This window comes from Bos indicus, chromosome 21, assembly GCF_029378745.1.
Source record: "Bos indicus isolate NIAB-ARS_2022 breed Sahiwal x Tharparkar chromosome 21, NIAB-ARS_B.indTharparkar_mat_pri_1.0, whole genome shotgun sequence".
NCBI classification, from domain to species: domain Eukaryota; kingdom Metazoa; phylum Chordata; class Mammalia; order Artiodactyla; family Bovidae; genus Bos; species Bos indicus.
In genome coordinates, this window is record NC_091780.1 from 12072582 (window position 1) to 12086636 (window position 14055).

General features: G+C 39.8%; 1 long non-coding RNA gene across 2 annotated transcripts; it reads left to right on the forward strand.

Annotated features, from left to right (window-relative positions):
* The first annotated feature begins 1878 nt into the window (after positions 1–1878).
* Positions 1879–7866, forward strand: LOC139178164 (uncharacterized). Of its 2 annotated transcripts, none has more exons than XR_011562550.1 (3): positions 1879–2706; positions 2996–3120; positions 4013–7866. It is a non-coding gene; the product is annotated as an uncharacterized lncRNA (long non-coding RNA). The 2 variants fall into 2 exon arrangements; XR_011562549.1 differs by having other exon boundaries at positions 1882–2446.
* Positions 7867–14055: the final 6189 nt, after the last annotated feature.

The window sequence follows — 14055 nt, forward strand, 5'->3', positions numbered from 1 at the left end:
CAAAAATCGTGTCGACATCACAACATCCCCTTTTTATGCTGGGGATACATGCCTTACTTTATGAACTGGAACCCTAAGGAAATGTGACCTGTGAAGTAACCAGCGCTGTAATTAGTGAGAACTTCTTCGGTTACCTTTTGTTCAAAAATAGTCCTCTGAGAAGTAAGGTAAACTTCCACAACATCTGACAATAGGGAATGCTTTCTCTTCCTTCAACTATTTTGAGGATAACATACACTTCTTGGCTAAAAGCTTCCATTGAGATGTTGCAGAATTTTTCCAGGAGGGATCTGGTAGTGGGAACAATAGCAGTTTATAGTGGCAGTGTATACAGCAAAATGCATGAAAGGTATATGAAACGATTATCTGGCTTGCAGAACAATCCATTCAGTATAGTTTTCCTATGAAAATATACACTTTACTGATTATGAGGAAACTCATCAGTACTTCCCACCCTATAGAATGTTCTTAAAAATATGGGAAACATTGGAACGGGAAGGCTTTATTGTATTATGAAGTAGTCATTAAACTTTAATTTCTACCACTAGGGGGCAGAATGAAGTTCTTTTCTAAAGGGACGGCTAGGCAATCAACCATCACATCATTGTAGCATTGAAGGCACTTCAAAAAGACTCAGATGTTTAACTATTGTGCTAGTGATCATACATTCATATTGGGCTGCGGGCCAAAAGAGAGAAGAAAAAAAAAAGCCAGAGATTTGCAGCTGAAAAGCTATAAAGTGGTGAATTTTACCTTAGAGCAAAAAACGTCTTCAGTGACAAATTTCAAAGGCCATATGTATGCGATTTTCATGAAAAGCAGACGACCCTAAATTTCTTTGTTTAACTGGAAGCGATCTTCCTCTCAGAACAAGCAGGTTCTTTTCTGCAGTTTCCCTTGTTTATTGTGCTGTTACAAATTTCACTTTCCTTTCTAGTGCTACAATCAGGATTCTAGAAATGCTGTTTAGTGCCAATGGGTGTTTCATTAACACTGCCACCTCCAGCATCTTCAAGGTATCACCTCAGGCACAACATTACTGATGGAGAACGTTTAGTCTTCTGATAAAATAGGGTGTTTTTTTTGTTTTTTTTTTCCTTTTAAATGAAACCCTCCAACCCAACCTTTATTCTATGGTAAAAGCTCTGTGTTCCCATTAGACTTTGCCAATACAGGACATTATGATTCCCCTCCCACCGACCCATGTGGTTTAAATACTGAAAGGGATGAATCATTTGGATCCTGAACATTATTACTCATGAAAATAGAACTTCAATACCTAGGACCTGTTCAGAGCATTTGCTTTTCAGGCCTGAGAGCCAGATATTTGGAAGACACTCGCATATTATACACCAAAACATAATCCATGGCAGGCTTTCTAAGTCAATCAACTCAAGGGATAGATTTGGGGTGATGGACGAGGTCCACCCATCAGCTAGACATTCAGAGAGTCTGCAGATTCCAATTCCAACACCTTTTGTTTCAAAAAAAAAAAAAAAGCTGATGTAGTTTGATTCCTATTTTCACTAAATTGCGGTCCCAGGAAAGCTGGCAAAGTCCCAAGTGAAGTGTTGGCTTTGGCATTTCCCCTTCCCCCACCTTCTTCCCAAAGCACAAGACACTTTTGTAAATAGAGATAGTGCCGAAAAGAATCACATCTTCCCTTTTACATCAGGAGTGTTACTTGATACGTATCAATATTTCCTGTCAGCTCCAACAAAGCAAAATCTTGGGCCTTCTGGTCTCCTTAGATGGCTAAATATCGTTTGCTTAAGTCAGCGCGTTCCAAACCTTTTATGTGGCCTGACAGTTGATTGGGAGAAGGCCCACTAACTTTCTTCAAGTGTGCAGTCATCCGTTTGGCGGCCGGCTCAGGGGGTTCCACATGAAATCCTCTTTAGATAAATTCATACTTACCCAGAGTGATTAGCCTTACAGCTTGGCTGGCTCACTCATCTTTAAAAGCAGAACATCCGTGATCAGTGTGGGGTCGGAGTTGTCTTCTACACCTTAAATGCCTCTCCTGCAGTCCCCAAAGCTGGTGAAGGAAGATGCAACCATAAAAAAGAGCAAGAAAAAAGAAACTTTTTTTTTTCCCCGTCCTAAAGATGACAGGCTGAAGTTGACAACCTAATCCTTCAGGCTTGTCTTACTTACTGAAAGGCTCAAGTAATGTCAAAGGAACCATCTGATAACAGTCTTCATGCCAAACCTAACAGCTTTATTGAAACAAGAAACTTTCACATTAAATTTCCATGTGTTTTCTCTCCACACTCCTTAACTTCACTGCCCACCCTCCCTGTGCGTGTGTTTTCTTTTTTTTTTTTTTTTCCTCCAAAGATAAGGCCTCTCTGCTTCAAAAACCAGAGAGAAACTGTTACAGAGGGCCAGCTGGGATGTAGTCAAATTAGTGGATTATTATTACCTTGGGGACGTTGGAAATCAGGTTTGTTATTGGCAGTTCCTGTTTCTGTAAGAGTTGTTAAGAGCTAAAATTTAAAGGCTGTTGGTCAATCAACAGAATGTTATTTTCTTAAGTGGGGAACTGCTATTTGTCATTTTTACTTTGCTGCTGCTGCTGCTGGACGACCTGCACCAGGTTTACCTCTAATTCTAAACTCCCACTTCATTAGAAATAAAGCCAGTCTTCACAGAAACATAAAGGACATTTTTCTTCAAACCAAGACTCGTGAGCTAAAAGAGCAGGTGGGTGGGTTAGGAGTCTTAGTCTAACTAAGACATCTTTTAGAAAATGGTATCGGACTGTTAAGCAGACTTGAAACTATGATAAATACAGACATTGTCATATAAATAAGAGCAGCTTATTCTTTGTGTATTCTTTGGACGTTCTGGAGAGAATGTTTTCAGTAAAATACATATCCTTCTGTGCTTACACTTTGTGACATTCTTGCTGGGACAGTTTTACATTTTGAAGCTAAGGAATTCATTGAAGGATTTTAAAGTCCGTGATTCTTGTTTTTTGTTTTCCTTTCAGTTGAGGATGGTCTTACTTCTCCATGTTCTGAAACCATTTTAAACCAAAACAAAAAACAGACAACCTTGCAGGAAACTCAGAGTAAATAAATAGTCCTTGTCTGTTAAGTGAAATTGTTCCTTAAGGTAAGTTACTTTTCCCAAGGAATTACAGTATATTTCAATATTGAATAGCAGGCGTTTTTCTACCCATCTGAATGATGTTTAGGAAAAAAAAAACAGATTTTTGACAATTAGCCTATTGTATAATTTATGTGTTTGATTGAAACAGCAAAGTGTCTTAGTTAAAAATACATATATTTTTAAAAAGATCTCACCTTTTCCTCCAAATACTTTCTAATTTAATTGTGTTTACCCTTGGATCTGCATTATTGGTCAGGTGACTAGACTGATTAAGGACAGACAGGAATACAGATTTCCAGCTAAAGAAACTCTTATCAAAGGGTTAACCAGCTGGTAATCTGAATTACAAATATGTAAGCCCAAAATAGCATTTTTTGTAAGATCTTTCAGTCTTTTCATGACTACTTTTGAAAACTATATTCACAAGTTACATCACATCTTTAATAAACTCTGCACTGTGAGCTGCAGAACCTTCCAGATATTCTGCCGACTCTGTTATATTTTCCACACTTCTATATTTAAAATAAATTCCCTGCCCACCCACCCCCTCGTTGAATTCAGGGAAACACAAACAACTCATAAGCTTTGCACTGAAATGAGTTTGTTTTGTTTTCATGCCTAGTATTGCTTTTGAAATTGTTCAGCAGTAAAGAATAGAATGCTGGTATTAGCTTCAAACACCGGCTGCAAACATACTGTCTTCCTATTTATTCTAGGTTTTATCTTATTCCAAATCAAGACATGAAATATTTATTTATAATGGGTTTTATGATGAGTTTATTCATATATGATATGAGAAATACATGTATCAAACAAAGCCATTATAAAAAGGAACTCAAAGTATACAGGAAACTATAAATTCTGACTTTGGTGTTTTGCTGTGTCCATTTTGCAGGTGGAGAGACTGAGACAGGATCCGCCAGAAGATTACACACTATGTACATTAATAGCAAAATCAGCTAGAAGATTGAGAGTTTCTACCATTAGGAAACATACACAAATACCATCACACCCAGAAAAACCCATCGAAGCTGTTTTGTCAAAAGTGTGCCTGAGAGGTAGGGGCTGGAAAAGATAAATGCAAACTGAATCTGGGGGACATCTCCTCCTGAAGAGGAGAAAAAAAAAAAGTTGTGCACAGGAATGTTCCTTTTTAAAAAGAAACCCCTTCGGAGGCACAGAACTTGCCTGCCCGCTCTGAAGAAACAAGGTGGATTATTTCAGCTCTCTGGGGCTTGGAACGTGTGTGTGCAAGAGCACCCTGATAGCTGCAATAATAAACATGTCCAGCTGCAAGAGCTCTGCCTAACAAGCCTGGACAACACAGTCTGAATTCCTTTCCTTTGACCATCTTAGATGTCCCCTGCGAGAGGGGAGTCAGGGAGCCAGCCCTGGAAGGGTCCTCCCAGACCCCCGCAGCCCCGCGCCTCCCCAGAAACACGCGCCCTCCCCCTAGCCCGCCTCTCCACTTTTGTTTTATTTACGAATATGTTGCCAGAATTCCAATGAGTTATCTATTCTGTGGCCCCGTCAATTTTCCCACCGAGGCCTTGTCGCTGGCTGACTCAGGGTCCAGTCGCAACAGTGAGAAGAAAAGACCAGAGCAAAAGAATTCTTTTCAACTTTTTTTTTTTTTTTTTTTTTAGGTTTCGCTCATTTCTCTCTCTGCCTGCCCCCAGCCTCCTTGCGCTCCTTTACCCCTTTCTGTTACAAGATCGCTCAAATTGAAGCCCGGGAGGATCCTATAGGGAATGCATAGGATCCCTGGGAGAAAAAAGCCCCAACAAGCTATACACCAGATGTATAATGTTATATGGTCAAACTGGCAAACACAAAAGCCGAAAAACAAAAGGCGTGAATTAGGGAGAGGCATTCAAAGGCGTGTTTTCAAAACAGCCCGGCCAAAAGCCTGGATTCCCCTCCTGAGACTAAATGCTTGAAAGAAAAGGTGCTAAAGAAAGAAAGGAAAAGAAAAAAAAAAAAAAAGCCCATTTTTTCTAATTAGCTGAGGCCTAACAGGCACTGAATTTCGCAACTAGTTTTCATCGAGGGGGTTGTGGCTGGTGAAACTGAAAAAATATGCTTTTGAAACCTGTGATGGAGGCTTTCCATGGGCCAAGGCTAGATTCAGTCCTCGGGCTTTTTTTTTTTCTCCTCCATCCCTGTAGTCTTGGGTCCTGCCTTTGCTTCCTTGGTCCATCCCGTTTTCACACCCTTCCCCCTAAAGTACAAATATTATTTAGGTTTAAAAAGAGAGCTGGGTGGAAAGCTACAATATGCCCCCGCCCCCTCCTTTCTGTCTCATAGGCAGGGGGTTTTTCCAGGCCAGCAGCAGCCCTCTGAGTCGCTATGAATCTCATTCCAAACCACCACTAGTAGCCAAGGGGGGAAAGGTGTCCGTGCAGACTGAGGGTGTGTGTGTCTGTGTGTTTTCTGTAAATGCTGGGATTAAGATGAAAAACTCTCCACCACTGTGAATTTAGACATTTAGAGGATGATTTCTAGCTGTGAGGTTTTTTTGTGCGTTTTTTTTTTTTTTTTCCCAGTGCAACGGGGCAGCGTTCAAGATAGCAAGGTGGATTCCCCAGCCTTGCAAAAGGACACAGGCAGACAATTTGAATTTTTAAAACCTTCTGACTGAAAGGGGACACAACAGTGTCATGGCCAGAGACTGATCCGTCTTCAGCTGCCTGACAAATTATGAACTTGCATTCTTCAATGTCATTTCTAATAAGAAAACAAAACAGAACTCGTGGGCGAGAGTTGGTGGGCAGCCCGAGTTTTGCAGGGAGGCAACTTTAATTGCCACACTGTCTGGCTTGGATGCCTGTGGTCCTGCGTGGTGTGTTTTAATAACAAACACTTGTTCTAATGAATTAGCCTTATTAGGGGCTCCTCATATTCTTTCATAAAGAGCAGAGCTATTCTGAACTTCTGAATGCAACAGTCTCTTGATATTCTCACACCGAAGGCTCTATGTGGGATTGCATTTCTACCCTTGTATATTCATAAGGCTCATATACGTATATATGTATTTTTCTCTGGCAGAAGAGTGAGCAGCAGAAAGTTAAGAAAAGTATTGGGTTTGCAGGTATGGGCCATCCATCCAGGAACATCAAAAATGCTTACAACATTACTATGCTGAAAATGCATTTGCATTTCCAACTGAACAATCCGGATTTTAGTCACCTCCTGCATATTTTTTGGATACACTTGTGGCATTGGATAAAACAGATTCATTAGCTTTGATTAACCTTCTTTAACTAGAGTTAAAAACCTGCTGTAGGCAGCTCAGCTACCAATGCAGCTTTAAGATACTTTATCATGTTTAAGACCCAATTACTGTTGCACTGCATACGAATAAAACATCACAATAAAATGTGGAACAAACAGCCATTCTAACATGCACAGCAAATAATCATTAATTTATAACAGCAACCTTCCCATTTCTATGGTTCTTCTGATGGCTGCACTTAATTCAGATGGAATACTCTGGAATCTGATGCTGGGAGAAGAAACTAGTTCCCCTCTCTCATTGATGCTGACTTTTTTTTTTTTTCCTGTCTTACAGTTTGAATTTGAAGTCTCAGAAGACTCTTTTAAAGAGTAGAAAATACGAATAAAATAGAAAACGTGGAGCTAAAGTTAAAACGGATTCTTTAGAACTAGGTCTGTATGAGAGAGAGAGAGAGAGAGGATTTAAGTGTGATGGGACTTAAAACAATTTGTCAATAATTGGAAACTTAAATATTAAATGTTAGGAATTTTAAATATGAAACACAGGCGGGTAAAATCAGCATTGAGCTCATTAAAAGTTACTTCTATAGGATCTGTAAATTTTTTAAGAGCAACAGCAAGGTCCATGTGCTGTGTTTTGTGTAGGAAGAAGCAGAGCGAGGGAATAACTCCAGCACGCCGTGGGTTAATTTTGGACAGGATTTGACTGAACCAGGAATAATGAACAGTGAGATACTGCAGCTTTCAGGCAAAACAGAGTAACAACAATTAAAAAAGAGAGCGAGGGAATAAAGGGGGAAACAATCTCCAGTCAGTTAACTAACAAGAGCAGTCCAGTGTTGGACACAGATAAAACAGGGGCCACCAGGAACGCTGCTGTTACCGCTGCTTGCTTTATGCCTAGGTGCGGAAAGCCTGCAACATTTGTGAGCCAACTGTCTGTGGATTTCTTCTCATCTGCTTTAAAATATTTGGTTTTGCCGTATTTCCATAATAACCACAACCACACTCTCCCCTCCGAAAAGCCCCCACAACAACAGATGTGTGTTCTAAGAGGAAATGGAGACACTGATATAATCAGACACTAGTTAGAATGCTTTCATACTAAATTCTCCAGCAAATTCCCAACAACAAAAAACTCTCCACCACTGATGGAATTAATCTAAGATCCTTGATTATTTGAAGTTCTAGAAGTTTGCATTTTGCATTTTGTTTGTGAATGTATAGGGCTTTATTTATCAAACTGCCGCGTAATTTTCCCTTCAGTTTGAGGCTGTGATTGTGAAACAAATAAATTGAAACCTACCAGTCTGTTCTCTCCAAATTTAGTTCCATTATCACTTTAAGAATGCACGCTACTTAATGATACAAAAGGGGTGTACTTAGCTGTTTATTTAGTTGCTAACTCAGCAATATGTTGGTTCTTTTATTGTTGTGTGTGTGTGTGCCTGTGAATTATATGGTAGCAATATATCTTCCAAGTATTTAAGATTTTGTATTTTAAAGTGAGAAGATAAGAATGAGGTTTTGCAACGACTTAAATAAAAATAAGACATTTTAGATAAGGGCACACTTGAAAATAAATTGGGATGGGATAGTAGTGGTTTGGGAAATACCATATTTTATCAGTATTATACCTCTTTTATGGGCTTCCCTAATGGCTCAAACAGTAAAGAATCTTCCTGCAATGTGGGAGACCTGGGTTTGATCCCTGGGCTGGGAAGATCCCCTGGAGAAGGGAATGACTACCCATTCCAGTACTCTCGCCTGGAGAATTCCACCGACAGAAGAGCCTGGTGGGCTATAGTCCATGGGGTGGCAAAGAGTTGGACACAACTGAGTAACTAAACACACACACATACCTCTTCTATAGCTATGTCTTTCTGGTATGTGTCAATATGCACTTAAAGTATATGTGTGTCCCACATAGTATCAGATACTCTGGAACATAAAAGAACAAGAAATGCATTTGACTGCTTCGAGCAGTAAATGTTTTGGCCACAGTGCGGTAGCCCCTCTTTGACTTGAATAGTTGTCAGTCTTCTTCCTCTGAACATACTCTTAGAATATGCCCACTTCACTAAACTGTAGTTGGGGGAGGAAAGAAGAATTGAGTTAAAAAAAAAAATACCCATGGTGAGGATCCCCTTGGTTTCCTGCCTCTATATCTTTCTAACCTTAGAAGCTGGAACCACTTAACCCCAACCTACAGGTCCAGCCAGGCCTGAGATGACTCTGGAAATTATCCCATTACCCTGGGCTGGGGGAATTCAGGGAGCCATAGACAAGAAGTTCATTAGCCAACATGAGGTCCCCTTGGCTGCCGGACAAAATCTATTCCCCATTTCTAGAGGCCAGACTCCAGGCCTCTTGCACAGGACAAGCCTTGAACTGTCAGTCTCTTCAATGTACTTCCTCCTGCCTAGGAGTCCAATTTCAACTCATTGCCTTTCTCACTTCATGGTACGCCCACTTGGTATGCCATAGAATAAATTCTCCTGGAGTCTGGCAAGCTTTTTCATAACTCTTGTGCTCCCGACTAGGGATCCCATTGGCTTTGCTGTGCTTACCAGATGCTGTTTGCTCTCTGTCTTAGACATTTCTCCACACCCAATGCAAGACCTTCATGAAGCCCTACTGTGCCTTCCTGCTTTGACAGGCTCCAGTCAAATACTCCTGGGCCTTTCTAGAGGTCTAAACTTTTTAGAGGTGTGTTTCTTCCCCAGATCAGCATCTGGTACTCTGTCAGAACGCCAGGCTCTGGCCAATTCTGCTTTGACTGGTGTCTCTCCTAACTTTTGAAACTGGGGAGAGGTTAGAATTCCTAGCACAGAACACAAAGAAAATGAAAAGATAGCAACAGGAATCTTCCCAAGTCATCATTACATGGCTCCCTTGTCCTAATTACCTTCAAATATCTGAATATCTTCTAGATTCTTGATCCCTTTGTAACTGTCCAGTATCCACTTTCAACACTAGTTACTGTGTCCACCAACACTATTGAAATTTTGTGTCCAGCATTCCAATATAACCTAAATCCAGCAGAAAATATTTACAACCTGTGGATTCAAAGAAGGAACATCAATGCAGCTTATGCAATGTCAGTAGCCATCTGTAGCCATCAGTGAGAAAGGTTGGCAGGTTAATTTCAAAAGGAGGCAGCCACTTAAGTCTGGGAATTGACAGTTATCAGGAGAGGGGAGAAGACCATCTTTGTATAATCAAAGAAATAAAACTCAACAGCATGTGCCCATGAAACAGACCATACTGGGTTCTTAAACCACTACCTCCTCGTTCTTAATGTGGAACAGACCACGAACCTTAGGAAGCAAGTGGTGACTTTATAAGGCCCAAGAAGACGGTATGTTTCTACCTGCCAGAATAATTCCCTCCTAAAAATTACCATTTGATACATCCTCTTGGATAACTGTCAGTCGAGTAAGAATGGGAAAGGTGTTTTGAATAGAATAGCATCTCCTTGCAAGTTTTTCTCTTGAGACTCTTAAGTCAATGGTTCTTAAGCCTGATTACAATTAAAATCACTTGGGAAAGTTTAAAACAAACAAGCAAATCCATAGTTGTCCAAGTCCTACTCACTGAAAGATTGGTTGGTTTCTATTGGTGTACAGTTGGGATAGGCATGGACATTTGATTTAGAAAAGTTCAGGGCTTCTTCACATTTCTACAAGATTGAGAGCAGTACTTTACATCTTTGGATGGCTGTATTCGAGTACAACTTTTGCTCTGCTGAACAATGTAAAACCCAAAAGAATTGTCTACTTTCATTACCACCTGAACTCAGTTTTCCATGCTTCGAAGATCACTGCCTTCCTCTCCAGGCAGCTGACAGAAGACATCATAGTCTTACCAACCTACACACCCTTCTCTGGGGACCTACACTGTATAATTAAGGCATAAGTTGCCTGCAATGCAGAACACCTGGGTTCAATACCTGCATCAGGAAGATCCCCCGGAGAAGGGAATGGCAACCCACTCCAGTAATCTTACCTGGAGAATCCCATGGACAGAGGAGCCTGGTGGGCTATCTAGTTCATGGGATTGCAAAGAGTCGGACATGACTAAGCAGCTAGCAGCAAAACACAAATGACTTTCTTGGCCTTTAAAGCAATGGACCCTTTTCTTAAATCCCAGCTAACCTTTGCCTAACCACCTCCATGGTGTATCCAGTCCTGGACCACCAGACCCTGATTTGTTCATGAAGCACAGCAACTCACCCTACCCCCTCCTGTTACTGTCCTGCCTTCTTCTATTCCTGGAGAAGCTGCAGAAATATTCTGCTGTTAATACTGATAGTGACTGGGCCCAGAGTCAGAGTTTAGGCAAAGTTTTCAGTTCATTTCAAGCTTTAGAAACTGCTTCTTCTGCCAGAATCCTCATTTTTCTTTCTCAGTTACAACATCCCTTTGCAGGGGTATGGCTTTTTCTTCTGCTCTGCTACCAGATTCAGCCCCAGTCTTGACTCACAGGACTTGATAAGCCAGAAAGCCAAAAAAAAAAAAAAAAGAAGAAGAAGAAGAAGAAGGCTTATTATTCATTAGTAAGCCCTAGATAGGAAAATGAAATCCACCAAGAATAAACAAATTTTCCACTAATTAGCTCTTTACTGCCCCCTCTCCCCAAGTCATCTCCTAATAGGAAGGGCAGGCAGCCCGCTGCTGCCAGCTCACTGAGTCTTCCGATCTATAAGAACCGGAGATTTCTTATAAATTCCTGGGCTCTGACAATATCTAATAGTGACATGGCAACTTGCAGTTTAGATAACACTTTTACATGCATTATCTCATTTAATCTTCACAGGGAAGTGGCTGACTCACACATATAAAAATAAAAAGAGTGCACACCACTTAACACTTACATAGCATTGTTGAGAGAATGAAATAAGGTGACACTCAGTCAGGTACCACACAGATATTCTGTAGATATATTTTCCTCCCTCCCCAGGATGTGTCCATTGCTTATACCATACTAACATGCACAAGGTGGTTACCATATTTTTTTCCTCTCTTTTGGCATAAATATTGTACAAAGTAGAAAGATGGGCTGATGCGACAATCATGATCTCTCCTAGTTTTTGCTAAGATTCTTTATCAATTACCTAAGCATATATTAGGATGTTTCTAAATTATTTTTTTCTGGGAAAGTGCATATTTTTAACTATATCACTGATCAAAAAAAAACGAACCTAAAAATGTAATTTGATGTTAGACTTCAGTGCAAGCTTGCATTCAAAGATTCTTACGTTTTGTTTCAAGTTTTCAAATAAGTTTCTTGAGCTGGTACACAATCGCTGCTCTATTTCTAGATGTAAAGAGAGTGCCTTTAAGGTAATGTGTGTTAGTTGCTCAGTCGTGTCCTAGTCTTTTCAACCCCTGGAATATTGCTTGCCAGGCTCCATCTCCATGGGATTCTCCAGGCACAAATACTGGAGTGGGTAGCCATTCCCTTCTCCAGGGGATCTTTCCAACCCAGGAATCAAACCCAGGTTTCCTGTACTGCAGGTGGATTCTTTACTGTGTGAACTACCAGGGAAAGCTACCTGTAAGGTAACCTGTGACCTATTGCTATTTTTTTTTCTGGAAGGTGTTATGAGATTACATGGCTTCATTAAGGTTTCTATAATTTCTTAGGCTTGATGGCTCTTTTACAAAGATGAATAGAGCTTCAGATTGGTCAACCAAAATTATGAAAATCATAACTGCTTATGATATGTGGAAATCCATTCACAATGAATATATGAAATCCCAATATGAAAGTTAGCAATTCATCATATCACCCAGGGGTCATATCAGAGACGGGTCCGTCCTCACTCCTGAAAGTTTAAAGTACCAGACTCTTTACTAATTGTAGGCAATTAATAACATTGGTGTTAACCATTCACTCATTTATTCAATAAATATGAAAGCTGCAACCATTTTGAGCCCTGAGTTCTGTGCACTGTGGGCTCAGCAGGGAACAAACCATGAGTTTCCACGAATTTCCAAATTGAACCATCGGGCGTCCCTATTTTAAGACCTGGGGCTGGTTAAATTATGTAGTTGAGAAAAATGATTCATGATTTTCTGATAATATCTAAACTCATGGTGCTGATATGTTTTAGACAAATGACAGTAAAAATGAATCAAATGAAAACTTTGTACCTTGGAAATTCCATTGCCATTACTGATGGTCATTGGTGGAATCTGCATACGAATACAGTTGTCTACAGATCCCTGAGGCAGAACCAACATATGCACACGATGGAGAAAATCCACGAAGATTCTGTTTGATTTCCTTTGGTGCTTATGGTGAAGCATCAAGGTTATAAAAGCTTCAGATGATATCCCCTCTTCTATTTCATCCCCTAATGTTTTTGTGAAACGACCTTAAACCTTTGACTTGGCTTAACATAAGGAGATTTCTGGTTTTATTTTTGCTTATTCTTTTAAAATAAGTCTAGCTTTGATCCAGTCAATAAAAGTCAGCTACAGAGCAGATAAAAATAAGTGTCTGAAGGTATGGCATGTTTCTCAGACTCTGGAAGTAACTTGAATTAGATTCAAGAAGGCAATGTACTCTTTCTTGTCCTGATATAAACCAACAAATAAACAATTTGAAAAGCCCATTTCTACAGACATGAGACATCTGGATACTCTAAAAAGGAAGCCACATTCTTGGCAGCGTGTTCAAACTTGGGATCCAACTCTTCTGAAGTTCACACATCACCATTGTGACAAAGTGCTCTCCCGTCATGATGTGTCTCCATAATGTCATGTCAACGTTGTCCGTTCTGCAGAACATCTCGTTTAAAAGTTGACGACCTAAGGGGAAATGTAGTTTTATCCCATAAGGCCCCAGAATTTGATCCTATTTGTTCATCATGCACAGAAGGTACTCTATGTAATATGCAGTTCATGATGAGAATGCTTGAAAAGGTCATTGGCTTAGTTCAAATAAACAAAACACATTCTCTATAACTTTCTGGCATGCTAGTCAGAGATTTAGAGCAGTGAGAACACTGTCGAGTGTAATGAAAAAATCAGAAGGCCAGTTTGGTTTGGTTTAGGGTAAGACTATTTTTAGTATCCTAAAAAATTTCTGGAAAGAAGGGAGTGATGTGTAAAATAAAATAAATAAAAATTGGCCATGATATCCACTTTTCAAATAGGCAGTGATTAATTATTTTAAGTGAGAGTCACCTTTAAGTCAGTTGTATCCTTTTCAGGTCTAATTGGTAGAAACCGTTGTCAACCTGAGAACTTGGCGCTGCTCTTCTTAATGCAAAGCTTTCCATCACTTCAGACTTGATGGCAGCAGAAGAGAAGAGGTTTTTCATACTTTAGAGAAATTTCCCAGTGTCTCATGCTGAGAGAAGGAAAGTAGTTATAAAAATATGTAAGAAGATTTCTTATTTTAAAAACTCTTAAAATATGTATTTAAGACATTTGTATTTTACATTTTTGAAAGACCTACTATATGCTCAGGTCTTTATATATATTTTTAATTTAGTCATCCCAATGATACTACAGCTATGCCAAATATAGTATAAAGCACTGTATTTATGAGAAAAGCTGAGTTGCAAGAATTAAATAAGTTCTCCAAAGTCAGAATTAAGCCCCAGAACAGCCTTTTTTCCCCCAAAGCTCAGTTTTTCAACTACCCATAATGCCTTTTAATAAGGAATGAAAGCAAGTGTGTCCCAAG